Raw genomic sequence first — 17,341 nt, 5'->3', positions numbered from 1 at the left:
TTAAATTCACGTCTAGTTAGTGATTAGTTCTCGCAGTTGAAAGAAAAACGTAAAAATAATTAATATGCATGGATATTTCGGCCTTTAAAATTTCGTAATAAATTTAACCATACCATACCATAAGCTATAACCTTAACCATTAAGGTTGCACACGCGACGGAAGCTTAAAAAATGGAGTAACTTCTCCAGTTTTCCCAACATTTCCCTTCACTGCTCTGCTCCTATTAATTGTAGCGTGATGAAACGTATACTATAACCAGCTCAGGAGTATGAAAAATAATTGTACCAAGTTTCGTTAAAATCTGTCGAGTACTTTTTGTTTCTATAACGGTTATACAGACAGACAGACAGACAAAAATTTTACTAATTGCATTTTTGGCATCAGTATCGATCCCTAATCACCCCCTGATAGTTATTATTTTGGAAATATATTTCATGTACAGAATTGACCTCTCTACAGATTTATTATAAGTATAGATAGATAAAGATATAGATAATTTTGAATAGGTAATACTTACTCGTTTTGCCAGTGAGTTGAGAGGGTAAACGTTTAAGCTATACACTCGAGGTATTCCTAGAGCCAATTACCGAAGCCTTTAACATTTTCGTTCCATGAGTGGCGACGAGCATTCCCGATTTCAGACTCATTTTTCAATATTGGATACATTATGTATTTCCATTTGAACAGTCACATATTTTTTATTGCCTCGGATGGAAACAAAGATTCAAAATTCTATTGATTGATAGGTTACGTACCTACAATGGCGTTGGCTAGACGAGAGTAATTTAAAAACATTAGAAATATTAATAATCCGTTAATCAGTCGATAAAAAATATTATGCAAGTATTATCAATAAAAACGAAATCTTTTTCCGTAATCAATATTCAGAAATTACTAACTTTTAAATACAATAATTACGATTAATAATACGCCTCAGGTTAGGAGCTGACCATACTTATTCCCGATCCAACCGAATCTGGCTTACAAATTACCCCGACATATCATTAAACATGCTACAGCTCCGCCTTCGCATCATTACTGATGCGATGAGCCGACTAATAGCCTCTACTGTAATTGCGATTTATGCAATAGATTTTTGGTATAAAGGGGTCGTTCAAGTATTACGTAACGCAATTTTTGAAGATTTTTGAACGCCCCCTGTAACGCGCCGTAACGTTTTCCTGTACGCTCCTCTCCAAAAGTTATGCAACTCTAAAGTGACATTTTTTTGTAATATTCACAATTATTTTATGCAAAATACCAGAAAATATATAAAATACCTTTGTTATTTTTTAAAAATAAAAAAAAACAATGTTACATAACGCTTTGTACGAGACCACCCCCCTCCCGCCCCTCTTCTTCATTGTCTACTTTCTACACAGGGAAAATATATAGCGGAGCTATCATTAGGGCAAATTCTATCCGATTGATCTTGACTGCCTCGGTGGCGTAGTTGTAATTGGACATGGTACAAGTACGACTACCACGCTGAGGTCCTGGGTTCGAATCCCGGGCCAGGCCAAATTAATTGTGACTGGGTGTTTCCATCTTAAAAATTACTCAGTCGCAGCTCGGAGTCAGGAAGTTGGTGGTGTGATACTCCCGTGCCCCGAAAAACGTAAAGCCGTTGGTCCTGCGCCTGATATCTCTCCGGTAATGTCGGCTTGCCGTCACACCGAACTATGAGAGTGAAGGAAGAGAGAGTGCTTGTGTATTGCGCACACACTTGTGCACTATAATATATCCTGCGTACCTGGCTGATCTCCGTTGAGATTGGCCGCCGCGGTCGAAATTTGGCTAGGTGCGAGCGGAGTCACGAGCAAAAGGTAGTGTATAAAATGTTTGCACCAACTACTTACCTCGAGGTTCTTATAAACGATTACTCTAATGGAATTCAATTGGTCCGATACTGATCGGATGATAGAAACGTAATGCACTCTATTCTTTATAGTTTTTATGACGTACTCAACGGAACACGTGTTGGCATCAGTAATCTTGTTTGTAACGGTACTTTTTGAGTTTTTTTGGCATGTATGTTTTGGGAGTGTTACAAAAGGTTGTTTATGTAGTCTTGTTCGTGTTTTGATAATAGTCATGGTTAAATTTGCATTTAATGCTTTTTTTTTTGGAAAATCTGTTGAATATATTATACGAATTTGCGTGATTTTGCATCATATTTCCAATTAAATAAATATTGGCTCTACGATAGAAATAGAATTACCGAACCAAAGCAATACAAATTCACAAGCACTCACTTACAGATTTTATCCCCGAAGAGGCAGGCAGAGATGCAACTATTGAACTTACTTTTCACGCGTATACCGTCATGATGTGATAGGAGGCGAGCCTATCGCCATATCGGGTACAAACTCCAGATTCCAGGCTGATACTGAACAAAAAATCCTAATATCACTTTGCCCGGTTTAGGATTCGAACCTGAGACCTCAGCACTGTAGTCTTACCTCAATAAAACTATAAAACCAATGAAAACTATAAAAAGAAGGATTAGTGGTAGAAGGTTAATGTTTCATAATTCTTCCAAAAGAGAACTACAAATATGATTCTGCAAGGTTTCGAAAATGACATCGTATCAAGTTTTCTTTATTCATAGTATTAATAAAAATTAGCACATCCCTAGCCTCTCTCTTGGCTGGTTCACTGTAGAATGTATTTTACCCTTTCTACATCTGGCTACTTTCTGAATGGACCGTTTTCGCTTCGTGTAGTACAAACCACAGACTATAAAAACGTTAATTTTATTTCTGTAATGTCTAATTAAACCTCTGGATGGCGCCGAATGTAATGAAGTTGAAGATAGCGGGAGCATGGTTTAGGGTTGTCACTCCGGAACTTACTTTAATTTTAATTTGGTTCATCGATATATATGTACTACGTACTAGATCTAGCGTTCCGTACACTCATTATGTTCGTCTCTACTGTACTGCAATCCGTAATCCTGACTTTAGTATAATATAAGAACTTGAGTCTAAGTGTAAACCTGGACGTGAATAAAAAATATTAGTCAAATAAGTAAAATTATTTGTTGTTCAAGTGAATAAATAGATAATAGTGACGTTTTGGTTGCCATTTTAGTTCAGATTTGAACTAATAGTTTAAGGATGTTCGTGTCTATAGAATATATGTCAATGGGTTTAATATTGAAAAATTATATGACTTACTTTGTTGATTGTATTATTTAATTTGTTGTCATTCATTAAGATGTCGTATCGGTTTACATTTTCTTTTATTTTAAAGAACAATATCATATTTTTGTTGCATAAACTATAATTCATCAGTATTCATCTTAAGAAATGACGCGATACGTTTCACATGACAGGTACAAATGCATTAAACCAGATAATCAAACAGCACTATGAAGTCACGATACTAAGAAAAGAAACATAAAAATAGATGTTCTAAAGAATGTAAATATTTGTCGATTTTTTTCGGACTCGCTGATGCCAGGAAACATTCTCTTTAGCGTTCGCAATTTGTCTATTTTGATTTCCGAATATATTTCAACTGGTAAGTATTGTTTTTACAAGAATTTATAAATCGTTTATAACACTTCCAAAAAATTGTGATTCATAAAAACATTACATACAAAGAATGGGTTGTGCTTTTCTATACAGATATTTAATGATATGGACAAGAAGTGTGAAGGAGACAAAACTATTGAGAAGAGACACGGGTAAATGCCACACTATCGCTTTACTTCTTTTTAGAGAGTTATCGTATTTGTAAAAATATTTTCCAGCTCATTTCCGACGTTAATTAATGTTATATACGTTAATTAATGTTTTAGTTTGATTGTATATGTATGCTAATTATCGGTTTATTGCTGGAATAAAAATATTTTATTTATTATTATTTATAATGTAGTTAATTGAGTAACACCGAGTGCCAACCCTAGCGAAGGTATAAGATTAATTTGATACATTTTTCACAGCATGTAGTTTTAATGTTAAATTACCGAATGTTTGTTGGGTTTTTAGACGGTTTAGACAAAATTATTGGAAGTTGGAAATTATTGTTATTACTATAAATGATCATGGATCACGAATCACGATGAAAGAATCAATGTTTACTTTTTAAATTTCGACTAAATGAACTTTGCCATTTTACTCTTAAGTTTTATTGCTCACGGCTCCGCCCTCATGATAAAGTTTTTCCGGGATTAAAGTCCCGCTTTGTATGTTCCCGGGGTAAAAGGTGGCCTATAGCACCCAGAAGTAATGTAGCTTCCTATTAGTGAAAATACATCAAAATTGGTTCAGGAGTTCCTGATATTAGCTCGTTTAAACAAACAAACTGTTCAGTTTTATATATTAGTATAGATAAAAGTGTAGAGTTGAATTATCAACCATTCTTTGAAATTGTTACTGGAAGTTAATATGCCTCATTGCGCGATTTAAATTCCTTGGCGAATTGGCACTTGTATTCGGCAATTTTTTATACATCTGAATGACGAGTTCACTAACCTGTTTGTAACGTCTCGAAATATTTATTTCGCATACACAGGCAAATAGATTTTATTTTAGGACTTGTAATGAGTCTGTCGCGTCTTGTAATGCGAAAATCGATTCAGGTTATTTGAAAGTTATTTCGGAGCCAGACAAATGAAAATAGATGAAGAAATGAACAATCTTTTTCTACTATATATATTTTTTATCTAATTGGTCGTTAAAGAGGTTATATGAACGAATGATATATTTAATAGTCTACGAATGATAAGTAAAATCTGAGATTGGGGCGATTTGTAACATGAGAAAATAATGAGATAGAATCTTCCAGATTTATTCGATAATAATATGTCATTAGAAAAAGTTACAAAGTTTTCCCAATTTCTGTCGTCGAAAAACAGTATACTAGCACTGCTGTTTTATTATTTGCAGGGCTTTGTAAGACATTATGAGCCTTAGTCTGTTGTGAGAGAGTTGTAAGTAAAATGTAATGCCTCGATCCAAATTCTAGATGGTATTGCTAATACCTATAGATAGTTGGGTTTATAATCAAGCAACTTATTTAATAAAAAAATAAATTAATTGCTGTCTCGCCTCTTATTTAATTTTTTTATACTTGCACGGCAGTATCCCGACTGCACCTAATGGTAATTGGAGTGAGGTCCAATAGTATGTCGATGAGAGATGATTAATCCTCGGCAGTCGACACAGTTATGCTGGCCTGTTGGAACCGTATACACAGGGTGATACGGAAACGCGACGCACTTATGTAGGCTACTATGGCGGGTGTTAACACCTTGTGTACGATCGCTATACGGGCGAATATAAAATATATCCTACCAGCACATTCAGAGTACGTAACGTTCAAATAACATGTGTGAAATCGAATATCGGTTTATCTTGAAACATGTTTACTGATTCGTTATTTGTATTCATAAGACGACTACGCATTGAACATTCGAGACCGTTCTAAGGTGTTATTGATCAGAGAAATTGCAATTTACTATAATAATAGCAATTTATAGGGTGGATTGTCAAAAAGCAATAAAAAACAGTACATTGCAAAATTATTTTTTATGTTTACGCGAATGTTAGACATTAAAAATAAACTATTTTTCGGATTTTATCGAGGTTTTAATATATTGATTTTCTCCCGACGTTACGGCGTATGTTTTCCATGACCACGAAGGCTGCAGTCTTCGAAACGTCAGCAGAAAATTAAAATATAAAAACCGCGATAAAAACCCAAAAATAGTTTAATATTAATACATTGCATTAATATATTTAACTATATTGTACAAAGGAACTGCGTTTTATAAAGACCTTTCTCTGTCTATTTTCAAAATGTAACAGGGGAACATCATGATCTTGTCATTAGATGTAATGTTCTTGCATTGCTTGCAGAGAACGGCAGTACAACGTCCCATTTCAACAGAATTGTAGTTACTAGATTAAAACGCTAATGGGACCTTCCGTCAGTCGTTTGCATTGTGTTGCTTCGATCAAGTTCTATGCCAGAGAATAGGCAAAGAACTTAGGATAAACTAATCTTTATTGACAACAGTAATTTATAGGTATTGTATAAAATTCTGCCTGTCAAACAATATTGCTTGCGTTGGGATAGATCTTGTAAGACAGCAGTAGCGTAGGTTGGTACAGGGGGGCCCTATATCTAAATTTGTTAGGGGCTCTTTAGGGCAGTGCGAACTTTTGGGCGCCTGCTTATTTTAATGTAGATATGGGCCAAGAGGGGCCCCAAAGCCGGGGGCCCTGTATCACTGATACGGAGGTAGCTACGCCTTTGTAAGACGGCAGGATTAGTAGACCTCTGGTAATTAAATAATACTTCAACCAATATTAAAATTGCAATTACAGGCAGATTTTTTGCCATGTGGTAAGTTATCCCGATCCACCTGCATCATGCTTGACATAATTGTTTACAGCGCAGCTCAAGGCTAAAGCTGGTAGACTGGCTAGGTTAGGGCCTATTTATCCTCACCAGTGAGGAGCGCGGTGCGTCCTTGAAATTATTTAATAAAGTATAGATATATATTTTCTCCTTTTACCTCCCAGTTCGAGATATATTATGCTTTGCTATTTTAAAGTTACTTCTAGCACCAAATGTATGTAACTGTCCGTAGTTATAAAAGTAGCTTTAAATAATGATTATAATCATGTGTCTTGATTTGCAATAAGTGCAACTATATTCTCCTCGGTGATTAATAAATTATTTTATTTTAATCTACCACATTAAAATAATACTTAGTTCAACCAATAAAGTTTTATTAGTGAGGGATAAGCTGTTACTTCGCTTATCAGAATAAAATAATTCCGCCAGCACCGCGAAACCTTTATCAAGCAACGTCAAATAGACCTCGTCACAAAGAGGGCTAATTTAAAGGGCCTTTAGTGGCTTCCTTGGTTTTATCTCGGCGTCGGACACTGAATAATTAAATGGACATGTCTTCTACCCGCACCCTCGTCATTTGTGGTCGTGAATGTTTTTTTGGCAAGATTAACGTTTTGTGCAAATAACTTGATGTTATTTTGCAGACCGTGCGGTGTGTTGATCCTTTATTATTATCTTTAAATGAACAATGTTTGTTTTAAAAATATAATTAATATTTGCCACAGTTGGTTCAATTGATTTTAAGAATATTCAATTGTCGAATTTGTTTCGTAGTGCTAACCTTTTCTTCAGACTATCATCTCTCTAACCAACCAACTACCAAGTCCTATTGGACCTCTGTAGAAATAGTCGGAATATAAATATAAAATGCTTTATTAATTACGTAGGCAAATATAGTTGCGATTGTGATAAGTCAAGGTACATGGGAATATTTAATAACTACATAGTATAAAACAAAGTCGCTTTCTCTGTCCCTATGTGTGCTTAAATCTTTAAAACTACGCAACGGATTTTGATGCGGTTTTTTTAATAGATAGAGTGATTCAAGAGGAAGGTTTATATGTATAATAACAGCCATTAAATAGTGGAGAAATATTGCACCCGTGCGAAGCCGAGGCGGGTCGCTAGTAATCTATACTTATAATAAATCTGTAGAGAGGTCAATTCTGTACATGAAATATATTTCCAAAATAACTATCAGGGGGTGATTAGGGATCGATACTGATGCCAAAAATGCAATCTATCTATACTTATAATAAATCTGTAGAGAGGTCAATTCTGTACATGAAATATATTTCCAAAATAACTATCAGGGGGTGATTAGGGATCGATACTGATGCCAAAAATGCAATTAGTAAAATTTTTGTCTGTCTGTCTGTCTGTCTGTCTGTATAACCGTTATAGAAACAAAAACTACTCGACGGATTTTAACGAAACTTGGTACAATTATTTGTCATACTCCTGTGCTGGTTATAGTATACTTTTCATCACGCTACAATTAATAGGAGCAGAGCAGTGAAGGGAAATGTTGGGAAAACGGGAGAAGTTACTCCATTTTTTAAGCTTCCGTCGCGTGTGCAACCTTAATGGTTAAAGCTACATAGAAATCATGTATGACGGAAATGTTCTCCTTAAAATTATGTAAAAAATATCCCACGACAGCATATGTCTATCTTTTATGGTTGACTCACAATGACACGTGTAACTCCCGATAGCTTAGCAGTTCGAAGCTTTCTCATTATATTTGTTTACTAATCTTAGGAACTATCGGTCCAAACTGAAAAATTCTTTTTGCGTTGGATAGCCCTTTATTTGTGGATTGCTATAGGCTATATATCATCACGCTATACCCAATAGGAGCGGAGCAGCAATGGCTAATCTCTGGAACTACCGGTCCAAACTGAAAAATTCTTTTTGCGTTGGATAGCCCTTTGTTCGTGGAGTGCTCTAAGTTATATATCATCACGCTATGACCAATAGGAGCGGAGCAGTAATGGCTAATCTTAGGAACTACTAGTTTGAACTGAAAAATTCGTTTTGTGTTGGATAGCCCTTTATTTGTGGGGTGCTATAGGCTGTATATCATCACGCTATGACCAATAGGAGCGGAGCAGTAATGAAACATGTTACAAATACGGGGACAATTTATTAGTTTTGAGAGCTTCCGTTGCGTGCGCTGCGTAAACGGTTAAAGTTATGCAACAATGATGTATGTCGGGATTATTCCTCTTAAAAAGTTCTAAAAAAATATATTATAAAACAAAGTCCCCCGCTGCATCCGTTTGCCTGAACGTCTTAAACTCAAAAACTACCCAACGTATTAAGATAAAATTTGGAATTGAGACAGTTTGAAACCCTGGGAAGAACATAGGCTCCCGGGAAACTACTACTTTTATAATGGAAAACTTTAGCCTGAAAAACTTTATAACGCGGGCGGAGCCGCGAGCAAAAGCTAGTTACTAAAATAAAGTCGCGTACATAACTTAAGACAATTAATGTGTGCGTGCTCGTCCGATTAAGGCTAAATATTATGCTGCACATGACGAAAACTATAGTATTTTTTCACAACCAGCGAAATAGTTCAAATTGTGGTAGAGTACTTATTAGACAATTGATACAACCAATTCTGAATCCAATTGACTGTACAATTATGGTCAAAAGGCGAAAGAATACTTACTATCAAAGAAATAACATCTAAGATCAAACTATAACGAAGATAATAATCAAAGCCAGTCATTTCACAACACAATCAGTGCATTATATTCCGTAGGGACGTTCACGATCCGGTTAAAGAACAAAAGAGTGACAGAACTATCCAGAAAAACAAAGACGATAAAACAAAACAAACGATAGAACAGTAATGAGTATCGGACTCGGTGTGGGGACAAATGAGTGAGATTGTCGAGAACAATGCTCGCGTTTCAGCGGTTGGAGCTTCGCATGCAAGTCGATCTCAGTACAAATTCGTAGAGATTATGCGACAGACGGGAAATTTTAAGGAGCGAATATAAGTTAATATTTTTTATTATTTCAGAAGTTTCTTTAGTGAGGTTTTTACGGATACTCGTTATGGAACATGTTTGCATTGTCATCAACATGATCTTATGAGCCGTATGATGTCTCCTGGTGTATGTACATAGACTAAAAGATTTTTAAACCGATCTATTGGCAGCGGTATACATGTTCATAGATGTAAAACTAAATAATCCTAAAATATCATTCCACGTTACATAGAAGAACAGATTACCAAATCGATTGATAAACTAGAATGCAAATCGATGATATAAATATTTAGGGAAACTATTATCGATTATTTTACTTATGTTAGTCACATCTCTAGTGTGGAGCGCGACGAAACGGTATCGGAGAACGTTTACACTACTCTGTTTTCAATAAAAGGAACGTATTTACTCGATACGTTTACCGATAGCTTATATCGATCTAGCCTGGAGGTACGAAACTAAAACGCTTTTCACATCAGGGGCTAGAATAGTTCTTTTTTAGTAAAAGACGTTTCTAGACCTTCTCGTCGATTAGTAGTATCGATCATTAGACTTGAGCTTTCGTCGATACGATGAAAATGTTATTTGATGACAATGCAAAATCTGAAACGAAATATTGAGGCAGGAGAAGCCTATGACGTATTAACCTGTATGAAATGTTGGATATTTTATTAACCACGGTTCACGAATTCTAAAAGATTTTTTATTTGGTCACGGAAACGTGGATTCCAATAGAATGTTGACTGACGAGAGATGATTACCCCTCGGCACTCGACACAATTATGCCGGCCTGTTTGAACCGGATATACACAGAGTGATCTTGGAACGCGACACACTTACGTGGGCCAATATGGCGGGACTTAACACCTTGTGTGTGCTGGTCGCTATCCGAATATAAAATATATCCTATCATCAGCAATGTAACATAATTGATATTTTTAAATTGTGTTCTTAGTATTTGTAGTGTAGTAAGCAGTCCAACCGTTCCAAATAATGAAACTACATCAGCACTATTAATAAGTATTTAATTATATTGCACTTATATATTTTAACATAAATTGCTAATCTGGCTTAGAGACAAACTTGATACTTAAACTATTTAACATAACGACCATTCCTTCTCCCGTTCAGACGGCGGAATCCAGAGACCAAGCGGAATCCCTCTCGCCGTTCTTTTTTCGTTTCTTGTTTTTTTTTTAAAAGTCAACTTGTAACTGCCATCACTCTGACCGTTATTTTTTATGTTGCTGTGCTGCCAGAGTATTAAAGGTTGATAGCTCAATTAATAAAATCTATATGAATAACGATCAGAGTGTTGGGGTTTATAAACTGAATATAACAATTTATTAACATCTGTATTCTATTTTCTTTCAAAACCTTACAGTAGCATAATATAACCAATACATTTCTTGTTTTTCGTCTGCAGTTGAATATTATCGCATTTGCAATTAGTTCGTACGTCCACATTTTTATGGAAATCCAATGTACATTTGGAACACTATTCCGAGATAACTTTAAGCGTATGTTAAAAAATGCAAAGGTTTTACGAGCGGACTCCGAAACCTTTTTGTGACCGACGTGGATGAACGAAACGAGTTTTTTTTACAGGAACGGACTGATAGAAATGTCTATCTATGCACGTGAATCTTGTTGAAATCCTACCATTCATTCGATTGTAATTCGTTCGGTCTTCGTCAAAATTTATCTTTAGTAGTTTGAAATAAGTATAGAAGTCTTATCTCACTAAGTTAAATTTATTTAGCGTTACGACCGTTTGCTTTAAGAGTAGGCAGATGTGTAGCGAATATTTTATTGTAGATTTTGTGTGCTTTTTATATTGCTTCGAATGACAAGACGAGTTCGTCGTTCACCTGATGGTAAGCGATACAACCGCCTATAAACAGTAGAAACACATTCAACAACTTGAATTACAAAGTATTGTTTGGTATTCCACTGTGCCGCCATCCTAGGACATAAGATGTTAAGCATTATTATGTTCAGTAGTTAAACTGGCTACAATGTTCTTCAAACCAGAATACAACAGTGACACCACACTGCAGCTTAGAGGCAGAGATAGAAATTGCGGTGGTACCTACCCAGGCGGACACTCACATATGAGAGACCTACCACTAGTAACTATAAAGTAAAAGAAAGCATAATATATTCAAATTTTTACCAATTCACACATGTTCTACTATCTGAAATCCCACACGTACTTAGCTATGAATGAGGTCTTGTTTATAACTATTCCACTGAACTAATGAGCTGAATAAGTAACTATTTAGCCTTGATTGCTTATGTCTACTCTCTGCCTACTTTCGAACGTTTTTGTAACAATATGTACATGTTTTTTTATACAGCACGGCAAAGTGACTTCACTGCACCTGATGGTAAGTTAGGTAGGGTCCAATAGAATGTCTGGTAAGAGATGATTACCCCTAGACAGTCGACACAATTATGCCGGCCTGTTGTAACCGATATATACAGGCTGATCCCGTGACACACTTACTGGGTCACTATGGCGGGTTTTAAAATCTCGTACATGATGGCCGCTATCCGGGCGGATATAAAATATATCCTACCACCAACAATGTCGAAACAATTCATCATCATGTACTATTTATATTTGAGACTAGATGACCCGGTGAACTTCGTATCACCTACATACATTTATTATTATTATTCATCGTGGAACGCAATTTTGCCATACCAATACGTACGTTATCATTATAATCTGTCTCTCGCTAGTCGAGAGTACGGTTTACGCGTGCGGTAGCTTATCGCACATTTGATTAACTTCGACTATGTAAGTCATCTTCTCCGTGGCATTTTGCGACAATAACGATAAATAAAGTTCTCACGCACTGACAAATTGATGATAGATTTTAATAATAGTCTTGAAATTTATTTATTTATTTTCTATTTTTAAGAACCCACTGACACTTTTACACTTTATTTATTTCTGAAATGTTTTGTATTTGAACAAAATAAACCAAAGAAATCGGACCTCATAATACAACTATGAAACAGACTTATTTCTGAATACATCTATATATATGTTACAGTTCTTTATTTCTAAAAAGAGAAAAGACATGAAATGTTTGACAGGTAGGAACATTTTGTATTGAAAACTTATATTGTCGTTTTTAGTATTTTCCGTTATTTATTATTTATGTTCGTCACCGTTTAATCCATCCCTGGACTTCCACAAATAATTCAAAACCAAAATTAGCCAAATCGGTTCAGCCGTTCTCGAGTTTTAGCGAGACTAACGAACAGCAATTGATTTTTATATATATAGATGACGAATTGTCTAAATATCGCGCATACTTCCGACACATGAGACCAAAACAATGCCCCAAATCTTGCCAAAATAGTAATATTTTACAGTAGGAAGTGACTGTGACACCGTGCGACGTGCCATGACGTTTCACATCCGACGGCTCGGAACGGTTCCAACACCTTGTTGAGCGGCTCATTGGGTTTAGTGGGTGATAGGGTCTGTTTATATAATGATTAAAATTCAATGTTATTTGGTGGTCTGGTGGTTGCTGATCTTTAATAATGAATTAAGGAAATATAAAATTATTGAAATAGAATTCCTCAAAGTTATTCAAAGGTGTTAAATCGGCAGGGAATTGCAATACACCGAGCAAACGTTTACCCTTATACTTGTACTACGATAGAGCAACATCAGCGATAAGCGATTTAATCGCTTCCCTGCATCGCTTTGCTGTAGAATATATTCTAAGACGCATTAAACCTAATGCTGCGTCGAAGCAAGGCAAACTCACGAACTTTTTACTTAAATATCGAAATCGAAAGTCGTTAGTGGTAATAGTTCTAAATCGGATACCAAATATATAACGTTGTATTTATATAGCATAACACAAAAAGAGCAATATAAGGAGCATCATCTGACCTCCTTTAAACTATTTTTATTCAACTAATTGACTGCATATGAGTACAAAGCAATTACGCCGCCACGATTAAGCAATACAATTAAACAAGATGAAAGTACGTCGACTTACAAGGAAGGAACTTGATGAGGACACTATATAGTTAGATCAAACTAACTTTGTATATATGTAAACACTAGCTTTTGCCCGCGGCTCCGCCCGCGTTATAAAGTTTTTCAGGGTAAAGTTTTCCGTTATAAAAGTAATAGTTTCCCGGGAGCCTATGTTATTCCCAGGGTCTCAAACTGTCTCCATACCAAATTTCATCTTAATACGTTGGGTAGCTTTTGAGTTTAACACGTTCAGGCAGACAGATGCAGCGGGGGACTTTGTTTTATAATATATTTTTTAGAACTTTTTAAGAGGAACAATCCCGTCTTACTTCATTGTTGCATAACTTTAACCGTTTACGCAGCGCACGCAACGGAAGCTCTCAAAACTAATAAATTGTCCCCGTTTTTTCAACATGTTTCATTACTGCTCCGCTCCTATTGGTCATAGCGTGATGATATATAGCCTATAGCACTCCACAAATAAAGGGCTATCCAACACAAAACGATTTTTTCAGTTCAAACTGGTAGTTCCTGAGATTAGCCATTACTGCTCCGCTCCTATTGGTCATAGCGTGATAATATATAACTTAGAGCACTCCACAAACAAAGGGCTATTCAACACAAAAATATTTTTTTAGTTTGAATCGGTAGTTCCTGAGATAAGCCATTACTGCTCCGCTCCTATTGGGTATAGCGTGATGATATATAGCCTATAGCACTCCACGAACAAAAGGATATCCAACGCAAAAAGAATTTTTCAGTTTGGACCGGTAGTTCCTGAGATTAGTTATTACTGTTCCGCTCCTATTGGTCATAGCGTGATGATATATAACTTTGAGCACTCCAGAAACAAAGGACTATCCAACGCAAAAATATTTTTTCAGTTTGGACCGGTAGTTCCTGAGATTAGCCATTACTGCTCCGCTCCTATTGGGTATAGCGTGATGATATATAGCCTATAGCACTCCACGAACAAAGGGCTATCCAATGCAAAAAGAATTTTTCAGATTGGACTTGTAGTTCCTGAGAGTATAGATGTATAGATAAAAATTAAGTGCTATTTCAAAGCAATGTAAGGTTAGGACTTAGGGGGCTCTATTCCGTCTACGGAAGCGGTTCCATCTTTTCGCGATTACGTTCGTTCTAATTGAAGGACAGCTTTAAGAATCGTATAGGTAAATTGTTTTTTGAATATTTTACCTATACGGATAACAAAAAAATTGCCATAACAAAAAAGAACACAGGTATCTATATTATAGTTCATAATTCTTGTTATTACATAATTTACTCTGTCCTATACTTTGGTTGTCTTTTCTTCACATCTCAGTAGCCCTTATATTAAAAGATACGACGACACCGCATGCCAATCCCATTGTGAGAACCCAAATATAGGGCAAGGGAACTTGAATGAAGCCACGTGTTTCTACGCAGTTTATTTTTATAGGAAGTGCGTACTTGCTTTCAACTGCGCAGCTGGAGTCTTATGCGTTTGATATTAGAAAGCTACTGCGCAATAACCAATATCTGTGGGGCTGTAACTTAAGTGTTATGATATGCCAGTAGCTGGTTTATTTGGTCTTATTTTTTAATACCACGCTTGGCGATAGTTTCGGCGCATATCAAAACATAGGAAAGAATATACATGGCGAAAAGTGGATGGTTGCATCTCTGCCTACCCGATTCGAGAATAAAGGCGTGATGTGTGTTTCTTAATACGACTCAGTTGAAATAGTATTTGTTTTGAATTCTTTCTAATTTTTATTTATTTATTTTACTTTTATTTTATTTGCTCACAACTATCAATAACCTACTAATATAGGACGAAATGAAAACAATAGACCAGCCAATTAAGACCCACCGCATAAAGCACAATTTTAATTCATAGGTATTTTTTATAATTATCGTGAAACTGAATTATTAATGCTTTATGTTACATCCTTGCGTCTGTTAATTTTATTGTTACATATAGCTAAATCAAGTCTTATCTATGGGAAGGTCTGTTCCTTTCCATGAATTTTGATATAAATTTGAAAAGAACACCATAAAGAATACTTCCTCTATTCGAAAATATTGCAATTCGCAAGCAAAAGCCGTGTAAAGTTACAAATGACAATCGATTTTTCGTCGCTGCGAGCTGGAATATAGTCGACGATATATTCCCGTTTGCTCCTATTTTTACAGATGTGCACCCGACGCGTGTAATCGCAGTTTTTTTGTTTCATATTTTGTCACAAGTTTGTAAACATGGTGACGGAATCTGGACTATTTACGATTTTGTTTTTCTTGTTCGCGCGAAATGTCATGATTCGAAACTATTAGAAGAGACTTCTAGATTTCGTTTTTATAATTATTATTAGCTGTGTCCACGGCTTTGCCCGTGTTGAAATTAGTGGGTCACAAAGTATTTCCCGCGAATATCCCGACTCACGAGATTTTTTACAACCTCGACCTTTTCAACAGTAATCGTTATATTTCAGTAAATTTACATAAAACCGTAATATACTATCAACCTAAACCTTTCTCAAGAATTGCAATATCTTTTAATAAAAACCGTACAACAATCCGTTCTGTAGATTTTGAGAAAATCGATCACATGCAGACAACTTTTGGGGACTTTGTTTTATAATTTGTATAGATATTCTGTTGCGAGTGGCAAAATCTTATGGGCGAGGAGTTAAGCTTAGACTGGCAAGATATCGCAGCAATATATTGCGCAAGTTCTAAATTCGTTTCAACTAGAGGAAATTAATAATTCTATACATATTCGCTGCAAGTCCGCAAACTTCATTTGTAGAAGTCAGCTTGCCACGAATGCTTACATGTGAAAATCGCTCGCGGAAGATAATTTTGCCAGAATTCTTTCTAATCTAAATCCTGCTTAGCGTCGCTCTTTGTTATTCGAGTTTGTTCCTAAACGTGTACTTACTATAATCCATAGGAATGCTATTTATATTATTATTCTTAAACGGAACTTGAAAGTTTAATAGTATATCATCCTACTGATCGTCAAATCGTTTGATGAAAAATTCATACGAATAGATATTTCTGTAATATGTGATCCCAAAGCCGCAACGTCCTTGGAGATGATCCATCACAGATATTTGACGTTAAATTTTGTACCGAGTGTATAGTCAGTAATAAAAGTGGCTAAAGAATTTCAAATTGGCTATATAGCTAGATATTTTGTATACGTATGAATGTGTTTTTTCTTCGCTAAAATAAACTGAAAAGGTTTACTTAATCACTATGACTACATAGTATAATATACACAAAGTCGCTTTCTCTGTCCCTATGTGTGCTTAAATCTTTAAAACTACGCAACGGATTTTGATGCGTTTTTTTTAATGGCAAGAGTGATTCAAGAGGAAGGTTTATATGTATAATAATAACATCCATTAAATAGTCAGCATTGCACCCGTGCGAAGCCGGGAGCAGGTCGCTAGTTTAATATAAATATAAAGTTTACGATTCAACATATAGTGTACAAGTGATTTGGAGTTTTAAACTTTTTTTATTTATTTATTTATAACATATTATGACATCAGTTCACGGCGGCCACTGCACTAGGCTCCAAGCCCGTATCGAAATAGACCAAATAAGAATTAACAATATGTATACATTTTGTTAATTCTTAAAATGCTCAAATATTTTCTCCTTGTCTCCACTATAAGGTTGACTGGGAAAGAATGTTTTTGGCATTTAGTTCGCATATAAACAATATAATTGTATGTGAAGTGCAAAAATAAATAAATGTTTTTGTCGCTGCCTGTACATTGCGATGTTCAATATTCCCAAATCTATTCCAACATTTCGAAGAATAATAAAACTGTTTGCTGACTTATGTTTATTTGTGATTCGGTTTATAGCGGATTTATGTAGTGTTGCTAGTTGTAAATTTTTGAACAAATTACTCATTTTATATCTGTTTTGCGTCTCGTTTTTCTAGAAAATTAT

This window comes from Manduca sexta, chromosome 23 (assembly GCF_014839805.1).
Source record: "Manduca sexta isolate Smith_Timp_Sample1 chromosome 23, JHU_Msex_v1.0, whole genome shotgun sequence".
NCBI lineage: Eukaryota > Metazoa > Arthropoda > Insecta > Lepidoptera > Sphingidae > Manduca > Manduca sexta.
Note: the sequence above shows the minus strand (reverse complement) of the source record.